Below are 19,502 nucleotides of genomic sequence, written 5' to 3'. Positions count from 1 at the left end.
ATTAATTTAAAGTTCAAAACATATTAATAGCTTTTTGTTTCTAATTATTTTTATTAGTATATTAATAGTTATTTTAAATACACAGTAGAAAAGGTAAATATATTTCTTTGACTAATTTAACGTAAAATTTAGCTTCTGAAATTAAAGAAAAAATCAGATGCATTAAACAAAATAATGATTTACAAAAAAAAGTTAATTTTTATTTGTGTTTAATAGGATAATCTTATAGTAGAAAAATAAATAACTTAATTTAATTAATTTCAAACTTAAATTCAAATAAGTTGGGGATTTTTTTTCTATTTTAAAATTTTCTTTGTGTTGTTTTAGAAGTATTCAAAGTTGTGAATGGTATTCGCACCATATTATTAAGAAATTGTTATCTCAAATTTATTCGCGTTTAATTATTAATATTTAGGATACAAACAGGTAAATTAATTAATATTTATATATTACAGTTATTAATTAATAATTATATAAATAAAGTTATTATTTAAAATACATAATGACAATTTACTTTAAAAGAAAGACTGGAATTTTTTTTTAACTTAGCAATATATTACAAAGCGACTTACAAACTATGTAAGTATGAGAAAAATAAAATAAGTGAACAAAAAACCCTTTGCAAAAAAATTACTTTACAGTATGATTATTAGCTGCTTTTGAGTATGAAAAAACAAATTTATGTTTACATTTTTATCTCAAAAATTTGAAAATCTCTTCATTCTGTATAAAGGAGATGTTGGTGTTTTTAAAAGGTATATGGAAAAAGTATGGATTAAGTTAGGATAATCAATCTCATTATTATATTAATAGTTTGAGAAGAACAAGGAGATCTGAAAACTGTTTCCTATTTTCCAGGGTAAGTATACCGACATGATTGCGTAGCAAATTTAACTCATTAGAGATTATGCCAAAATTGGCATTATAAGATAGGCATCTTTAAATTGATTTTCAAATACTAAATAAAAAGCACTCCAATCAACAGCCCCAAAATTAAGTTTACTATAAACAAATACATAATATAATAAAATATATGACTTAGAAGATTTTAGTATTTTAGCATGTCAATTAACAAATCACAACAATTTTTATGAGCATATAACTCAATTGTTTATATGTTCGTCAAAAAATAATTTTTCGTCAAACGTTAATACTCAGATCCTTAACTTCTTGAACTCTTTTAAGAATAACACCGTCAATCCTATAATCATATCTAATTTTTAATTTGTTTTTAGTAAATGAAATGACATTGATGTTTATTTCAAAATAAAAAAAATAAACTATTAACTTAATAATATTTAACAAATCCGCTATATCTTCCTGAATGAAATATTCTTGAATTGATTTAACTTATATATAGATTTTAAGATGGTCTGCATAAAGCAAAAATGGGTTTTTAAAACATCGAAAAGTATCAACAATACGAGCTATTGTAGATTATGTTGCACAATCATAAAGACTAAGTTGAAAAGGAAACAACAACGTGAAGGAGACGAAGAACAAAAACGAACAAAAAATAAATTATAAATAAGGCAACGGTAAAGTAGCAAGAGCGTGATTTAAAAGTATGGAAAAATAAACAATTTAAACTTTATGCTATAGAAGTGAGAAAAATATTAAAATAATTATAATTAATCCTCTATTATAAACTCCGCAAAATTATCTTTTCCTGTTCATCATCGCATTCATTGATAAAAACATGCTTGTTAATTTGCGCAAACTTGACAACTGAGTTTACTATTGCTAATTAAAAGATATATACTCGATATACTTAGAAATCTGTAATATAATTAGTCGTAATTGTTGAATGAATTAAATAAATAATATTATGGAAAAAACTGGTTGCAGAAGATTTTCTATAAGCATACACATCCTGTCGCAGGTTATTGGCGTCGTCCGATAATAAAAACTCATTCAAACCGAAGAGTTTTCGTTGCAACACTTGTGGCCGGTTCCGTTATATCTCTTGTGTAGTAAATATATGGTTATTTTTTTTTAACTAAAATATATTTCTAAATTATTGACTAAGTAATCCTGAGTTCAATTTTTTTTGTGTATTACGATTAAGCAAATCCCAAGCAGTACTTTCTTTTTTAAGATAAAAAACCTGAAACGTTCGAGTCAGCAGCAGATAAACGAATCCACCTTTTATATTATCTCGAAAAAAGGAACAAGAAAACTTTTATATTTAGCGGTTTTTATAAAGTCGAGGTCTCATCAGCATCTTTATTTTTATTACGGTAACCCGTTGTCTCTCGAAAGTTAAATTCGCAGTTGATATTCGGGGCTGTGGTCTTTTAATTGGAACAGATGAGAGAAAAAATAATAGCTTTTATCTTAAGATCGAAAATTCCGCTCTTTTCGACTTTTATAAGCTTGCTGCTTCGGACTGAAACAAATTGCATGCACCTAAAAAATAATTGTCAATATTTAATATTTAATAATTACTACCAAAAATTATTAAATTAGTTTAGGTATTTTTTTATTTCTAAAAGTTAGGTTTATAATTTTTATTTTATTATAATAAAATCAATTTTCTCAGTTTATTTGTAAGATCATAATTTTATATTTTTATACTAAAAATTGCTCAACTAATTATTTATAATAATATTTTATTTTCTATTTTTGATTTTGTTTTTGGAAAATGCAAATACTTTTTTTTATATAGGCATATAATAAAAAGTAAAAGGAATGCTGATTCGTTTTAGTTTCTTAAACCTTTTTTAAATTTATTTTTATGTAAATAAAACAAATTAAATATATTTTAAATTCTATATAATAATAACAGTAATAACTAATCACTATATAAAATTACTGGCGAGTTAAGTATATTATCGCATATGATCTTAAAAGAACCAAAAAATATATTTTCTTTATACATTTTAACACTTTACACTTTAAAAAATCACTACTGAGATCAATATTTCATTATTTTTAAGCACACAAATGCAGTTTGTCTTTTTTAATTTTAATCTTTTAAACTATTAGGACTCAATCAAAATAAATATTTTATCAAGTCAATACTTTAATAAGTAACGAGAAATAATAACTAGTAAAAACGATTTTTAATGCATAATTTAAAAGGCTATGGTTTGGGTTTTTTTTTTCTAAATAATCATACGTAAATATAACATCGATTCATGCAAGCGGTCCGGGCAGTGTATCTTTGAAATAATTACACAATTAACAGGTTGTTTGGTGGAGATGCGAGTCTCTCCTCCAAGGGGACAATTGTTATGGTAATCGCCGAACCGGTTTGAAATTTTGAAAAGGTTGTTCACTTTTATAAAATAGCGATACGAAGACGATGGGAAATAATCAAAAGCTACGCCGTTGTCGCCCTAATGGTATGCAATCGTTTTATTTTTAAACAGATTATGTAATCTTTATTAACATATTATTTAGTTTAGTTTATTTTTTTAGGTCCTGTTATGGTTCTGAAGAAATTTTAACCTGTTTAGATTTAAAAAAAATACCTTAATAAGTTTTCTTTTAAGTTTATTAAAGCGATGAAGCGAACAAACCTCGCGGCCTACAAAATGAACCTGCCAGCAGCATCACCTTCTTTAGCCATTACATACATATCAACCTGCCTACGTATCTTTAAGCGTTTTTTCTACCTCATCTCGGTTCTAAATTATGTAGACAATCATCTGGTTTAACTTATGTACCGGATTTTCTAACGGTACCTCCGGATAACTCAATGTTAGTTAACCAGTTATACAATAATAATTATTTTATTTTCTTTATATAAGTTGTGCAAATTAGGTACGATCGTCTTACATTATCGGCGACTTCCGTCTTTGGCAATAATTGTTTCGATAAATAATTGACTCAAATTGCCGATGGCGACGCCATTAAAAGCGTCCAATTAGCCAAGGTTAGTTTCCCACCGTCTTCGGTGGTCTATTATTGATTTTCTCGCGTTTTATACCACTTTAGACACAAAATTAAAATTGTCAATTATCTAAAATAGTATAAATGAAAAATTTGAAGAGGAGAAAATTAGAGCAACAAGTTTAATGTATTTCAAAGATTAGGAATTCGGTCAAATCATAAAAGGGTATCATATAAAACTCCATAAAGGATGATTTATGGAATGTAATAAAGTTAGGTTGGGTTAGATTTTATATGCTTTGGTTAAAATTGTTACAGAAAATAAAGTCAGAGTAACAAGAGAATAATGGAGAAGCATGTCCATGTAATAAATTATTTATATTTTAAAGATCGTCAAAATAAAATATGTATCTATGCATAACATATAGAAAAAACTAAACAAACCATATGATCCTAAATCAAAAAAAGGGTTATTTTATTAGATTATATCAAGTGGCAGAACAAGAAAGAGGTCAACCAAAATTAGAATTTTTCAATAAATGTATATTTATATTTATAAATAGTATGTTTATTCCTATTATAAGAAACTTATGGAAAATTTTAGAGTTCCTTAATTCACAAATTATAGAACTATATGAAATTGGCTCCATTAAAAAGTATTAGGTGCTTAAGGACAATTGCTTAAGTTAAGTTTTATAATATTTGAGCAAAAAGACAGACCAAAAATACAGCAATTCAGAAATACGATTTTACAAAAAAAAACTTTTGCTTAACTCTATGATTGATATTATTCACATTTTATTTAAAATTTTAATAAATCATTATTTATATTGAGAAATTATGACGGGATTTAAATTAATTATGTAACTTATATGCAGCATCTAAGAATTCAGTCAATATGCAAGTGAGTAGTCAATAAGTTAATAAAGTTCAAAAATAGGTGCAGCATCCTAATAATAAGTACTGTAGCTTATTCGATTTTAAATAATATTTAAAACATTACACCAGAAAACTAGAAATGTGAATAAAAAGTTGAAGCCTAAATAATTAAAGATAAAAAAAAATAAGTTATTAAAAAAGTTTAAACCTTTGAAATTTTATCTCAATTAAATTCAATCTTAATTTAAGGCTAAAATTGGTTATTGAGGTAATATTGAAGCCCGAGTACATACATCATAATTAAGAAAACTAAGAAATTTGCGCGCACTACAAATTTCACTAAAATTTTATTGTTCTAATTATTAACAATATATAACAATTTTTTAATATTAACATATTTTTGTTATACATAACGACATTTTCTAAAATTTGCGTTGCCATGGTAAATTAAAAAAAAGTAAGTATTAAAATTAATAATTAATAATTAGCGGCAGTGTTTTTTTTACTTTGTGGAGCCCTTCTTATATACAAATGCGAAATAAGATAATACCATAACAATTCAAAAAATTTCAATAATTTATTAATTAATTTATCAAAGATGAACATGTTTTCTATATATTGTTTTTCTATATAATAAAAAAAAAACCTTAACAATAATCGCTAAAAGACGAAGCGTCCTATCATTAACTTTAAACCACTATCATATAAGCTCTTAAGCCAAAATATGTAAGAGAAAAAGAAAAAGGTGTTATAAAGTATTTCTTTTAAAATGTTCTTTTTTATTTGTTAATTGATTAGCGGATACCTTTTATGATTACCCTTGAATTCTGACACCGTGTATTAACGATATGCTATATATAATTTAAAATAAGGACTGTTATTTGGTTAATGAAATAATTTGCCTGATTCAATTATCCACCGCGATAATACCAAAATTAAATTTTACCAATAAACTACAAAATCTATGAATTTTCCGTGCCCGGAGCTATAATTGAAAACCTGATATCGCGTAACAGTGCACAAGCACAAAATGCAATTCGTTCCGATTTGCCTCGAAAACCTCCATTATGACCGAGTTTGAATACCTGTGTTTTGCATGATCATGTGTATACCGCGTTCATCCAAAAATCCCCTTTTAAACCGATGATGCCATTCTATTCTCTGTTTTACCAATTCCGATTTCCGGTTATCGTAGCAGTGGAGGACGGGTCTTTGTGTTTGTCTGCTCATCTATATGCGTGTGTCCGTCTGGATTCAATACGGCTCCGCCTGGAAATATTAATAACATGATAATCGTGATGATTTAGTTTTCAATTTGGTCCCGCTCGGAATTTTTCTATTCAAATTTATTTCCTCCTTTTACAGGATTATTAAGGATTATATTTTTTTAATTACAAGCTAAAATACTCTATTGTCCATATAAGATCAATTGGTTTTTGGATGTTAGATATATATATTAATTCACTGAAGCAAAATGATTTAATTAATGCAAGAAGTATATGGTGTATATCAGCCAAATGAAATAAAGTTCATAATAAATAGGGATATTTGCAAAAATTGGTATTGGAGTACAAAGATTGATATTTTTGTAACAGTGTCATTCTAATCGCTCATCAATTAATCATTCTAGACATATTTATGTGCAATGTCCGATACTGATATTCAACTGTTTCGGAGATATTAAGTGTTTTCCGACTTGTGGCAAAAATTAACATCAATAACAAAGAAAATTATTTCATTACATAAACTCATTACAACATACTCAAAAACCAATAAGTAATACTGTTTATCCCTTAATTGAATAACAAAAAAAAAACAGTAATGTCAATATAGGAAATAGTCAATATTCTCGCCACAAACGTCCTGTCAACATCCTAATCTTAAATATAAATTTCTTGTAACGTTAATCAATATCTCAGGCGTGACCGAACTAATTGCAGCCGTTATTCGTCTTTTTAAGTCAGCTAAGTCAAGTGCATTAGTTTTGTAGATAATACTTTTGACATATCTCCCTAAAAAAGTCTAATGATGTCAGATCAGGATATCGTGCTGGTCATTCCATCGGTCCTTGTCTCCCTAACCGATTTAGAAATATTCGGTTGTTGTACTGCGGGAAATTGATTTTGTAATGTGATGGTGCTCCATCTTACTGAAGCCATATGATATTATCTGAAACTTGTGGGTTTTCTGGATATAAGTTTATCAAAGTTGGCACGACGTTATTTTGGAGCAGTGTTAAATAATATTTACCATTCAAATACCTATTGATGAACAAGGGGCTTCTGATATGATCTCTAACATTTCCTGCCCAAACATTGACCATTTCAGGGTGTTGGGTATGTGTGTTCTCTCATTCAGTGAGAATTTTCTTCCTAGGCCAATAGCCGATTAGCTTGACCATGAGGTGCACTCATCAGAAAACAAAAGATGTTCTAATTGGATCTCGTTGTTATCAGACTTTGCCATAATTTCTTTACAAAAATTTGTTCATTTATCAAAATTGTCGTCGAAGAATACAATGAAAAAGTATGGGGATTTTCCTCAAACTCAAGTATAATATTCAATTTGGTATCATCATATGCCTTAATTGTCCAAGCTCGCGAAACTGCTCTTTTATTTTACTGATCGTTCTTTGGGATATAGGAGGAAAATTGAGCAATTGTTCATGGAATAAGCGAGCAACTTGCATTTGTGTCCACGTCTCCATAACCAATCCTCTGTAGAATTATTGGTTTGAGCGTTATGTTATTTGAATCACTCTTCTGATAAGCAGTTAAGCAGTTAATCAATTTCAAACAACTATGACACTAATAATTATTGCTGACAGACAATAATTTTGTTTTTGACAATAATCATCTGTAAGAAGGTATATTAAAATGGTTTATGTTTTCTTCTTTGCTTACTCTCCCATTATTTATGTTTACTTTTCCATTCTTAAAACTGAAAAAGGAAATAAGTATTGATTGATTGTGTTATAACGAACTTTTGCAATAAATCGAAAAAAACTTAATACCTCCGCAACAGTTAAAAATTAGTATAGGACATTGTACATGAAATATGTCCTGAATATTCTAAAGAATCCAAAAAATGAGTAATATACAGGGAGTCACATTTAATGATGGCATTTATTCCATTTGTTTGATATGCTTAATATGTTGATATTTGGCTGTTCTTGTAAAGAGCAAAAAATTGAAAATTCCAAAAAAATAGCAATTACAAAAAATTGGAGAATATATTAATACCATACAATATGCCGACGACCCTGTCATCCAAAGTGACAAATTAGAATACCTGTAATATCTACTAAACTGTGTGAGGGCAGAAAGGCAAGAAATGAGGCTCAACATAAATATTAACGAGACAAAAGTCTTCAGTCGACAACCACAATCTTAAGCTGCATTTCGGACTGATATGAAAAGTAAAGACAGAGTAACCCAGTTATTATTACCTTGGATTTTATTTCACTCAGCATCTAAATCTAGAAAAAAAAATAACGTAAAGAATATGGACAGCCCAAACAACATTCCAAAAAATGAAACTGCTATTCTGCAATAATAATTTGAACTTAAATATATAAAAAACAATAGTAAAATCCTACATATAGTCACTAGGGCAGAGTGGACAATTAAGATCGCTGCAATCAATCAAAGCGAATCTTAAGAATACCCTGAAAAGTTATGCAGACCAACAAAATGGTAATAAACAGAGCCGTCGCGATACGTATGCTATTAAATACAGCTCCCTCTCTTTTTATTTTACTCTCGAGAAAGTATAGTGACATCATATATCAATTGTTCTGATTGTAGTTTTCCATCCTTCTTTGTACTGAACTGCCAGAAACGCTTCCTGCAAACCTTGACCAATGATTTTTCTGATATGATCTTTCCAACGCATCGGAAACCTTCCTTCTTAATCTCTTACTATTAATTTTCCTCCTCTACAATAAGTTTTTCAGCGCACTCTAACCCAGTTTTTCTTAAATTATGTCCAAAATACTGTAGCTATGATTTATCCTGGTTAATAGCCTTGGGGTGATTTTTAGTTTCTTAAAAATTGACACGTTAATACGATGCTCTCAATATTATGATATTCATAGCATTCTTTTGTAGGCCGACAATTTAAAAGCATCTTAGATTTTTCGATTGTCCATTTTTAAAGCCCAGGTTTCAGAAGCATTTGTGGCAGTAGGAAGGATTAAGTCAGTCTATATTCGAGATAGTTTAATTGTTGAATTACGTACCATGTCTAGTCTGGGTTTGACTTCTCGGTCACAGCCGCCTTGACTTGTGAGAAGTAATCCTAAATAATTAAAATTCTTAATCACTTCGAAACTATCGAACGATCTAACTTTGCAGTGTTGCGGTTTATTATCACAATTTTCGTCTTCTTTTGGTTTAACCTAAAACCGTATTTTTTGCTGGACCTAGCCAACTTTCTCATCTAGATATCTTAGGTTACTCATTTTTTTCCTCCTATGGTTAATTCCCGTTGTTACCCATGGAGAACTTTTCTCATTATAAATTCCTTGTATGTATTAAAGAGTATCTGTGACACAATACAATCGTACACAACCTACTTTAGACTTTAAAAGACTTAGATAGATCGTGTGTTGTTGACTTTTACCTTCCTGCAACTATTATCGTAGACATTTTGAAGCAAGTAAATCATGGTTTGGTACTCTGTTTTCTGTTTCTGTTTTTCAAAACAAGATACAAATTCTTTTATTTTACACAATCAAATGCCTTGCTGTAGTCGACAAAGCATCAGAGATAAGTTTTTACATGAAATGCATATGCATATGGTTTGTTGGTTTTTAAAAATTTAATGGCTTTTTTAATTCGGATTATGAGATTGGCGTTTTTTTTTCTATCGTATTAACTTTTGGGTAAACCATGGTCTTCAGTTTTGTCACCATAGTCCTGCTATGTTGTTCACATCAATAAAATATCTCTTCGGTATAACTTTTTATTATTTGTGTCTTTGACTTAAATTTACCAAACAGATATTTGACTATATCATATAATTCTATCTAGTTTTTATATAGATCTGAAGATGATGTCCATTTTAATAGACGTCGCGTTATACAGTTAATTGCAGAAAATAATGCTTAAAGCAGTTAAGTGTAGACATGTCTTCAGAGGAAAGCGATGCAGAATCCTAAATCTGATCATAAAGGCAAAAGTTATGATCATCATGGCAAATAAAGGACGTCGAAAAGCGGGAAGAAAGCAAGTTTCTTGGAAGACAAAAAAACAAAATATGTTTAAAAAGAATTAGAAAATATGATAAGTACCGTATCAATGCATAATTTAAATGGGTATTGTGCTCATTTCAAAATAATTAATTAGCATTTATATGGACATGTTTTTTAATCAATTTTAATTGAATTAATCGTTTGTTCCTATTCTGTCTAGTATTTAAAGTACTAACTGACCACCAGACTTAATTTTCTTAACTGACTTGAGAGAGGTAGCTCTAAAAATGAAAATAATATTAACTTTTTTTAAAAGTTTTTTGGGATATATTTTGTTTTCATCTATTCATATTTTTTAAAACGATTTAGAGTTCCTTTTTTTATTGTAATTTATTTAAAATGACAAAAAAATCATCATTTTATTCACAACCATTAAAATATTTTTAACTGGGACAACTCACTTTAGTTTTTCACCATATTATAACAGAACCAAACCTAAAACTGTCATTCCTTAACGCTAATAAATTAAATCAATTCACCCTCTCAAAATCCTAACAGATGTTTGTCCTCTAAACGAAACATATCAGGTGGCATTATGTAGAACACAACCTCCCCAAAGCCGAGGGTGTGTGTGTCTTGCCTTGCTCTCTTCGTCTCTCTCTCGGTCCTTACAAAGGTCGAGGGTGACAATACCGGAAAGTGATAAAAAATTTATAGTTTTGGGTTTGTGAGAACAAGAGGCTTTTCACGAATAACCTTTTAATGGAAATCTCGCAGGAATAAGGGATGCATTTTTAAGTTTATTTGGGGTTGTTTCTTGTTTATTTTTAAAGATATTTTTATGTCTACATATGTAAAACATTGCCCGATCATCAAAGGCTCTTAAGATAAATATGCACCCATAAGGACTCATAACTCAAAAAAAAAACGAATTATTCATTTATTCCTACTGAAAGTGAATTTTCTTTCATTCTTGGCGAAGGCCTATTTATTTCTCGTTCTGGATCCATCGAACCGTTTAACAACGGATCATCTAACTCGGGGTACGGAGGACAAAAGTCTACTTGTTTCGGATTGTACGGGAAAGAGACAGGGCTATATTTCACGGAAAGCCGGATGTGAGCTTCCTTACAATAACACACACACGAGAGTTGTTTACGACTGCAGCCGCATTTATCATAATTGTCAGGTTGGTGATTTAAGGGAATTTCAAGAATAATTTAACATCTTAGATTATTCCTTATAGGATTAAATAAAAAAAAAAAGGCAGTCTCTTATGCACCTTATAAAACCCTTGTTTTTAAATGGTTTTATTTAAAACAAATAAGAGAGAGCACAATCGGAATTCAAAAGGCAGTGTAAGACATTGTTGTCCTAAATGCCTCTCCACTTCGCATTGTGAATGAAAAATATATCTTTCATGTGAATTAATTCGTAAGGCCCGCTATTTATACCTCGTACAAGAATAAGTGTCCTCTTTGTGTTCTTGAAATAGGAGCTTGTACGCCGCTTTTATTTTCATTATGTTTTGTCTGGGGAACAATTCAACCCAATCTCTACTCGTCTTGAGCTCTCTGATGCTGAGGTTAAATTGCTGCTCCGATGTACTTTTTTGTTTAATGCACTTCGTATACTTTTTGCTTTTTAAGTTTATTTTTATAAGTATATCTAAACAAATAATCTGCAGAATGGTGAATAATAACGAATATATTTACGTTAATTTTATTAGTTACAACTAAGGTGAGGTAAGGGTTTTGGACGTAGAAAATAGACCTTGCAGTCGTAAGACACTTGCTTAAAAAAATTAGTCGTTTATTGGGTTTTTAAATCAAAATGGGCACACTATCGAATTAAATTATGCATATATTTGCGCACCGAAAATTGGGGTTACTTCCGCACCACGTATATTTTTACTTATTTTTAATTTAATGTTATGTTTTTTTTTGTGTTTTTGCCGGCTTTTTATTATTATAGAAAAACAAACAAAAAAAATGGTTCGTACTTAACGTTAAAAAAACTCTTAAACAGAACTTACTACAATTATTTAGAGCACGCCTTGCGCCAAGCAATATTTATCAAAAGGAACTATTTAAGCGATAGACTGGCTTTTAACATAAATAGATCCAGAGCATCAGTAGATCGTGACGAAATTTGAAATATCTTTAATAATATTGACTTAGCAATTAGAGAAGTGAAAAGCTGAAATTTATATAACTATGATAAAAGGAACAAAATTGACTTATCGTCCTAAATCAGGGAATGTAAAAGTGCCAAGGAACACAAAGAGATTGGAAAGAGCTCAGGAGCACTCCCGTGCTACAATAAGTTTAATAGTTAGTGGAAATGCCAATGGAGACCTTTTGCGACCAAAGGTTTCAACATTTATAACAACATAACACATCAAGGTGGATACAAGATACAAGATACAAGATACAAGAAAGAAAATATGCGAGAAGTGCGAGGGATTAGTTCGGCATAAACTTATTCGAAATGTGGTTCTTTCAATTTTGTCTGCCTCACGTCGAATTCACCAAATAGAATAACGACCAAGTGGTTCTCGATGGTAAGGCACTGTTTACCAAGAGTGATAGAGGCATATAGTACAAATATTATCTACATAATTCCCTTCCCAACCAACGCCAGATATTTAATGCAGCCCCTTGATGTGGCTCCAATGAAAAGAAAATGGAGAGAGATTCTCGATCAATAGAGAAAGAAGTCGCGTTTCTAAGGATGTATCTTAAAAGAACAATTTCCGAACATACTGGACGGATTATGGAAAGGGGTAAGTTAAAATCTTGCAGAGAATCTCAAATTAGAGCAACTGGTTTGCGGAATAAATCCTGATGACGAATTAACGCACACTCTTCGTGGACTAAAAAGACATCAAAAAAGTCTTAGACAACAGCTTAGTTAATTTGTTTAAAAAGCACCGTGGAGCAGGGATTAAGAAAAAGCGTGAAAAGGAAAAAATATCAAACCCGGAAGTGATCCGTCTCGCACACTTACAGAGCTAAAACCTCTAAAAAACTTTAAAAACTCCTAACGTTCCTGAGGAATCTTTATTTATAGCCGAAGCCGGCAGCCTCATCATGTAACGTTTTGCTATGCACAACGCAACTTTTCAGCAACTTTCTTCCAGGAAGAGCAAGAAGGAAAGAACGAGCAGCTCCCAATGTAGTATCTGCAAGATTTATTGAAAATTTTTGGAATATTGGAAATTTTTGGAAAAATTGGAATTTTTATTATATAATAAAAACAGCAAAGACCTCTATTTGAAGTGCGAATAATATAAGGATTTAGAAGACAATGAGTCTTCATTCGATAACAATGATGCCAACAAAGACTTCCAAGTTGACAATAATTAGCCAGTGTTTTTTTTTGTTACATTTGTGATTCATTTGTGATTACATTGTTCGTTGTCTTGGTAAAATATGCCGTATTTTACCAAAGTTTTAGTAGAATATTATTTCTAAGCATTCATATAAAATTTATTTTTAAGTTTTATCTATTTTGCTAAAAACATATATATTTTTACATTGAGAATTGTGCTGAAAAGATGTATCCCGATGTACGGTACTTTAATGGATATTGTCTTGAAAACAAGTTAATTTATCAAGATTCTTAATTTTACTTATATAGTTGTAGAGATATTCAGGGATTAATGATATATTAGGCATAAGTACTTGTAAAAAACGCAATGAAAAGATCTGAAATAAATAAGAAAAATAATTTTAAACAACTGGCCAAATCTAGTGTTATGTTTATTTTTAGATTTATACGGCTAACTTAGTTAAAGATATTTAAAATGATGTTAAAAAATTATAATTTTCGTATGTATTTAAATATATGACGTGAATAAACTATAAACTATAGATTTAAAAAGTCACTGAGAAATGAAAATGAAGATATATCGAAACAAAAATAGAAAAATTCAATATTTTGACCATTTTCGAAATTATATCCATCTCTCGGTCAGAGATGTAGGAAAGAACGCTTATAATAAATATATTATATAAAATAATTTTCTTTATATATATTCAGTTCAATTACGTAAGGAACATCGAATAAGAATTGTTAACATTTCCACTAAATTTGAACAGTCATTAAAAAATAGAACGGCTATATATGTAATATATAGCCGTTCATATATAAACATATATGTAAATACTATACTATATATATATGTAAACAACGAACAACAACTAACTATATATGTAAACAAAATTAATATTTTTCCTGTACTTTAGAGAAAATATTGATTTACCATAATATGCAATTTATATTAATTCAATTTCTCAAAATCATTAAAAAAATCCCTTTGCTGCTAATAATAACCCATTAATATTTTAAATTGCTCTCAGGTGCATAGAAATTAAATATTTTTGCTAAAAAATTATAAAAAGGTTTTTCCCAAATGCCCGCGTATATAATTATTCAAAATTAACATTAAATATAAAATTTTACCCGCTATACCAGTACGAACTAGACCCGTCTAGACAATTATTTCAAATTATCTCACATATTATACAAGCATCATTATTATTTGTAAGCCCAAAACAACGTGCCAAAATGTTAATGTAGTAATAATGATAAATAAGAGATAATAGCACAATACATTATTGTTTTAAAAAAGATTGTTCTACTGACCAATAACCTACACCAAGTCTTATCAACTCAAATTCATAATTTGGGTTATTTTTGTAATATCATACTAATATTACAAAAGCCTTAAAGATAACTTGTTAACTTTTTTTTCATTATGTGACATTTATTTGCCATAAATAATAACCTAAACCTACTATAAAAAATATCGTAAAAGTCTATTAGAATGTTTTAGCCGGAATGTAGGTGTAAACGTTAATTTGATAAAATTTGTTATTTCCAAATTTGAATTTATCATTATTATAAATTAACATATTTAATTGCCTCGCCTCGACTTTGTGATTTTTATGTTCAATGGTGATAACTTATTAATGTTTGTCACTAAATTATTTATGAATTAGCTTCCTTCTTTACCGCCCACATCAGGTAGCCAATACCTCACCTGGTTAATTGTTATTAATTAATATTTATATATTGTTATGGATTTTTTTAATTAACTCTGCATGTTAGTTATATGTTTCTCGAAAAATATTTGCGTGAAAATTGTGGTTTAATTCATTAATTTTAAAAATTATTGGAGGGCCAAATATAAATCATAATCAAAAAAAATTCTCGAGATATTTGAGGTATTATCAATGCCTTGCCTTCAGTTTTTTTTTTCTATAAATATATATTTTTTTTATTTCTGCTTCATTATTCCTTTTTATTAACTTAGTTATTCTTTTTTTAAGATAACAGAACTTTATTATAATCTTCCGTAATACTTTGGTATATGATCGATTAAATTTCATAATTAGGGTAAATGATGAAATTTGAAAATGTAGATGTAATAATTTAATAATTCTGAAAATCGAAAAAATGAGAATTTGGAATTTTTCGGAAAAATTTATATATCGAGATAATAAATTCAAATTAAAAAATTCGTGATTTTCTAAAACAAAATTTAAAATTGTCGTAAATATTAGTTTTTAAACATAAATATAATAATATTTTAAAATATTAATTCTAGGTTTTGAGTTATAAAGATGAAATTTTGATGTAACAGTAAGTAGTATACTTCTTCTATATACCTTCTTGTTACACTATTTATTGATTTAGATAGAAAGTGTTTTGTTTATAATTATTTCTGTTATTTTCTTTCTTTTGCTATAACTTTAGTTTTCGTCGATGTTTCTTAATCTATTTGTATTTCCTCTTTTATATCTCTTGGAAATATATCACTACTCATTATTTATTTATTTTACTTATTTAAGTAACTTTTGAGACAGTGAAAACTGTTTACCTTGTTTTACCAAGAAAGGGTTTAAAATTTTCCAAAAATAAGTAAACGTTTTCAACTTTTGAGATAATTAATTCAAATTTCGCTTTTTTTTCCCAGGTCTTTACTAGCTTATTTCTAAATTTTAAGTAATTAAGACGATCTCTCAAAAATTTGAGAAAATAGATCGAGATGTTAGAAATTTAAAAAAATAGTGCAATTAGTTAATATTAGGCTTATATTTTGAAATTACTTATAAATTTTGAAGCTATACTTAATGGAGACTATACTAATGGTACATCGAAATATTAAAATAATAGTAGAAAAATAAAGTCACGAGAATAATTTCACTTTATAATTTCACCATTTTTTTTTATTTTGCGATACGTTAATGATGAAAAATTATTTAAAAAGAAACATATATAAAAAACATAATAGTTCAAATTTTAAAAAACTAAATTTTAAGAACTGCAAGATAAATTTTAAAAATATTTAAAATCTTGGTATTCAAGAGATTAAGAAGTAATTTAAAAATATAAATTTTTAGCAATTTTAATTTTTTTTTTAACATTATTATTTTTTATAAATTTTCAAATATCGGAATAAGAACTCGAAATTTTTAGTAGTAGCATGATTTTAAGAAAAGTCGAACGCTTAAAATCTTAATATATTTATTTACAATTCTTTAGAACTTTAATTTTGAGCATTTAAGACAAAGAGCTTCGAAAGCTTGAAATTAAAAAAAAAATAAAATTGTAGGTTGGTTTTTTTACACCTTTACTATTAGGACTGAAATAAGAAAAATATTTTTTTTTACATAAATAAAGTTAAGAGGAGGGACGGTAAAAATCTCTTTAGCGTTTGTTTAACTTAGAATTAAATGATTATTGTTAATTTAAAGATAATTAAAACAGTAATTCAGAAATGACAAATTTGTCTATTGATTTTTTAGTAGTTTCTCATAACACAATTATGGATTATCTTTCTTCCCTTTCCAATTTCCATCGAGTACTTTCTTTAATATGTTAGTCAAACAGTACTGCTCTCACCCATTTAACTACTATCAAAAATCCATTCATTAGGGTACTAACTTCCTCTTTAATTTAGTTCTATTTCATGCATCTTTTATCTTTCTTTCCATGAGTTTTAAACCCTTTATATACCATTTTTATATATAACATAACTTTATTATCAATCGTAAAAAACCTCCCTATAATGCTTTATACGTTCGAAAACGACTTCTTTCAAAGATAGAAAAAAAAAGACGGGCACGTCATTTTTATGCGAAAAATAAATAAAGAATTTAATGAGACAGACGATGGTCTTTTATATAAAGGAAAACATCGGGCAATCTCTCGAGCTGTATCGATTAGGGTGCCGAGCGGCAATTTTTCTGTTGTGACAAAGTGGGGGTAACAAATCTAATTTCAGCAAATAAATACTTTCAGTGCCTTATTATATTATTTCTGTTTCAAATTTGGGTGTGTCGAAAACGGCGTCCTCGAGCTGCTACGCTTGTATACTTATTATTTTCCATCCTTTCGACTTCTTAATAATATTTTCTTTTGCTATTGAAGGAAATAAGGCGGAACTTCTTCCATTGCCAGTTTTTTCTTTCCTTCGTTTTTCCATTGAAATATTCTGATGCTTAATTAGTTTCTTTTAGGAGAAAAATTAGTAATTTTATATCTATATGTTATTGAGTATAAATTAGCAATCAGTAGGACGCAATAACCGATTACGAGACGTACGAAATGTCTCATGTAGATCACGCATGAATACTTTGTTAAAGCGAAATTAGCTAAAATTGATAACTATTTGACCCCAGAATAATAATAATTATTATTATTTGGATCCGATTGTTCTTTACTCACTGTTGTTCTTATCGCGTCTTTGCAAATTCTTTTTGCAATGTGATTTACTATTGTTTTACGCGCTATTGTGGCAAGTCGTATTTTTCGTGTGTTGACCTCAAAAAATTCGTATTTTAAAACAATATTTACTGGTTTTGTTAATATCATCTTCAAAGGAGAACGAGTAAGTTAACCAAATCCTTGTAAAAATATGTTCTGTGTTGACTGATGTTGCATCATACTTATGATAAATACTATTTTAGGATTTATAGTACGGTTTTCGTGAAATTTATAAAAAAGATATAATATTTAATGCTAATATGTAATTAAAGTAATAATAATTACTCAATGTAAAGTAAGTTTCTTTAATTCAATTTAAGTATTTTGCATTAAATTAATTATTTAGACAAATTAAACATTAAGGTATAAATCACAACTAAAATTAAAAAAAAGGTGCATTTAACACATTTTCTAAACTTCTTAAATTCAAAAAACTAAAAGGATGCAATAGATAATATGAGAGATACTATATCAAAAGACAGAAAAGACTGCACAGACACCCACATATATCGTAAATCGTCTTCATTAGTACAAAGACTTTGTCAAAGACGTCAAATGATTTTGGTTTACTAGAGTTTTTTATTTTTTCCAATCATCTACCAAGGTAGATGGTAATCATTTTTGCAATAGCAGATAATCTTTCTATCATTTCTTCAGAAGAATTCTTTAGAGGAAAGAATTCATTGATAAGCTGTATGTTGTTATAAATTATTAGGATAAACACGCCTGAGGTGTCTTTTTACAGTTTCACTATCTAAATAGAATTTCTGTCTTTAAAAAACAAAAGAATGTTAAAACTTTTTATTAACTATTTTAATTACTATTATGAAATGAAAATGTATCTGAACCTTTAAAAGTTGATAATGGCGTGCCTCAGGGTGGTATTTTAAGACCCTTTTTTTATTATTAATACTTTTAGATTTTATTTTTATTTAAAAAACTGCCTTTACCATTTTTATGCTGACGATGCTCGGTTGTATTACTCTTTTCTGCCAGAAGATGCTAAAAATGCGGAAGCAAAAATTAATCAAGACTTAGAAGCCATATGCGATATTTCTTCAAAACGTCTGTAATGTTTATTGGTAATAAGCAAAAAATTAACCATATTTTAAACAGCAACACTATTAATATTAAGATGGGTGATGCTAATATTCCTGTTGTAGATAATTGCAAAAGTTTGGGCTTAATAGTGGATAGTGATTTGCGATTTCATCAACACGTTTCTAATGTTCTAAAAAAGGGTATTTTGCTTTAAAATTAATTTACTTGCATAGGCATTATCTAAGTGAAGATATTAAAAAAATGTTGTGTGACTCTTTAGTGCTGTCACAATGCAGTTATTGCGATGTTATTTACGGTTGGTGCCTAGACTACAATGACAGGTGCCGATTGCAAAAGCTTCAGATCTCATGTATTCGCCTAATTTTTGGCATACGCAGACGTAATCGCGTTTCCCATAGACTTTCCAAACTGGGGTGGTTAAATATGCAAAATCGTAGGGTTTCTCATTCACTTACTTTTTTTTATAAAATTCTTAAATACCGTAGTCTACCTTACCTATACCTTAAGATTACTTTTAGAAATGATGTTCACCATTTGGGCTTAAGAAGAAACACAATTCATATTCCAAGACATAAGACTGAATTATTTAAAAGTTCGTTTTCCTATAATTTTGCATATCTGATGAACTCTTTGGGCATAAATTTTGAGTTAGGTTTGGTGTCTGTTCAGACTTTTCGCAGAGGAATGATGGTGCGTCTAATGAGTCAGCAGCTATCTGCGTAAAATATTGAAGGGTCAATATTGTTAGTTTGGG

At 28.7% G+C, this 19,502-nt stretch overlaps 1 protein-coding gene and 1 long non-coding RNA gene across 5 annotated transcripts in view; one reads left to right on the top strand and one right to left on the bottom strand.

Moving 5' to 3' along the window:
- LOC126737001 (transcription factor SOX-5-like) overlaps positions 1 to 19,502 on the top strand; it is a 416,570-nt gene that overhangs the window by 259,882 nt on the left and 137,186 nt on the right. The window lies entirely within an intron of this gene.
- Positions 1 to 19,502, bottom strand: part of LOC126737002 (uncharacterized) — a 73,487-nt gene that overhangs the window by 15,124 nt on the left and 38,861 nt on the right. For both annotated transcript variants that reach the window (XR_007660845.1, XR_007660844.1), the window contains exon 2: positions 5,802 to 5,985. This is a non-coding gene — a long non-coding RNA (uncharacterized LOC126737002). The remainder of the gene's footprint in view (positions 1 to 5,801; positions 5,986 to 19,502) is intronic.

This window comes from Anthonomus grandis, chromosome 6 (assembly GCF_022605725.1).
Source record: "Anthonomus grandis grandis chromosome 6, icAntGran1.3, whole genome shotgun sequence".
NCBI classification, from domain to species: domain Eukaryota; kingdom Metazoa; phylum Arthropoda; class Insecta; order Coleoptera; family Curculionidae; genus Anthonomus; species Anthonomus grandis.
This window is presented reverse-complemented; position numbering and strand designations above follow the sequence as displayed.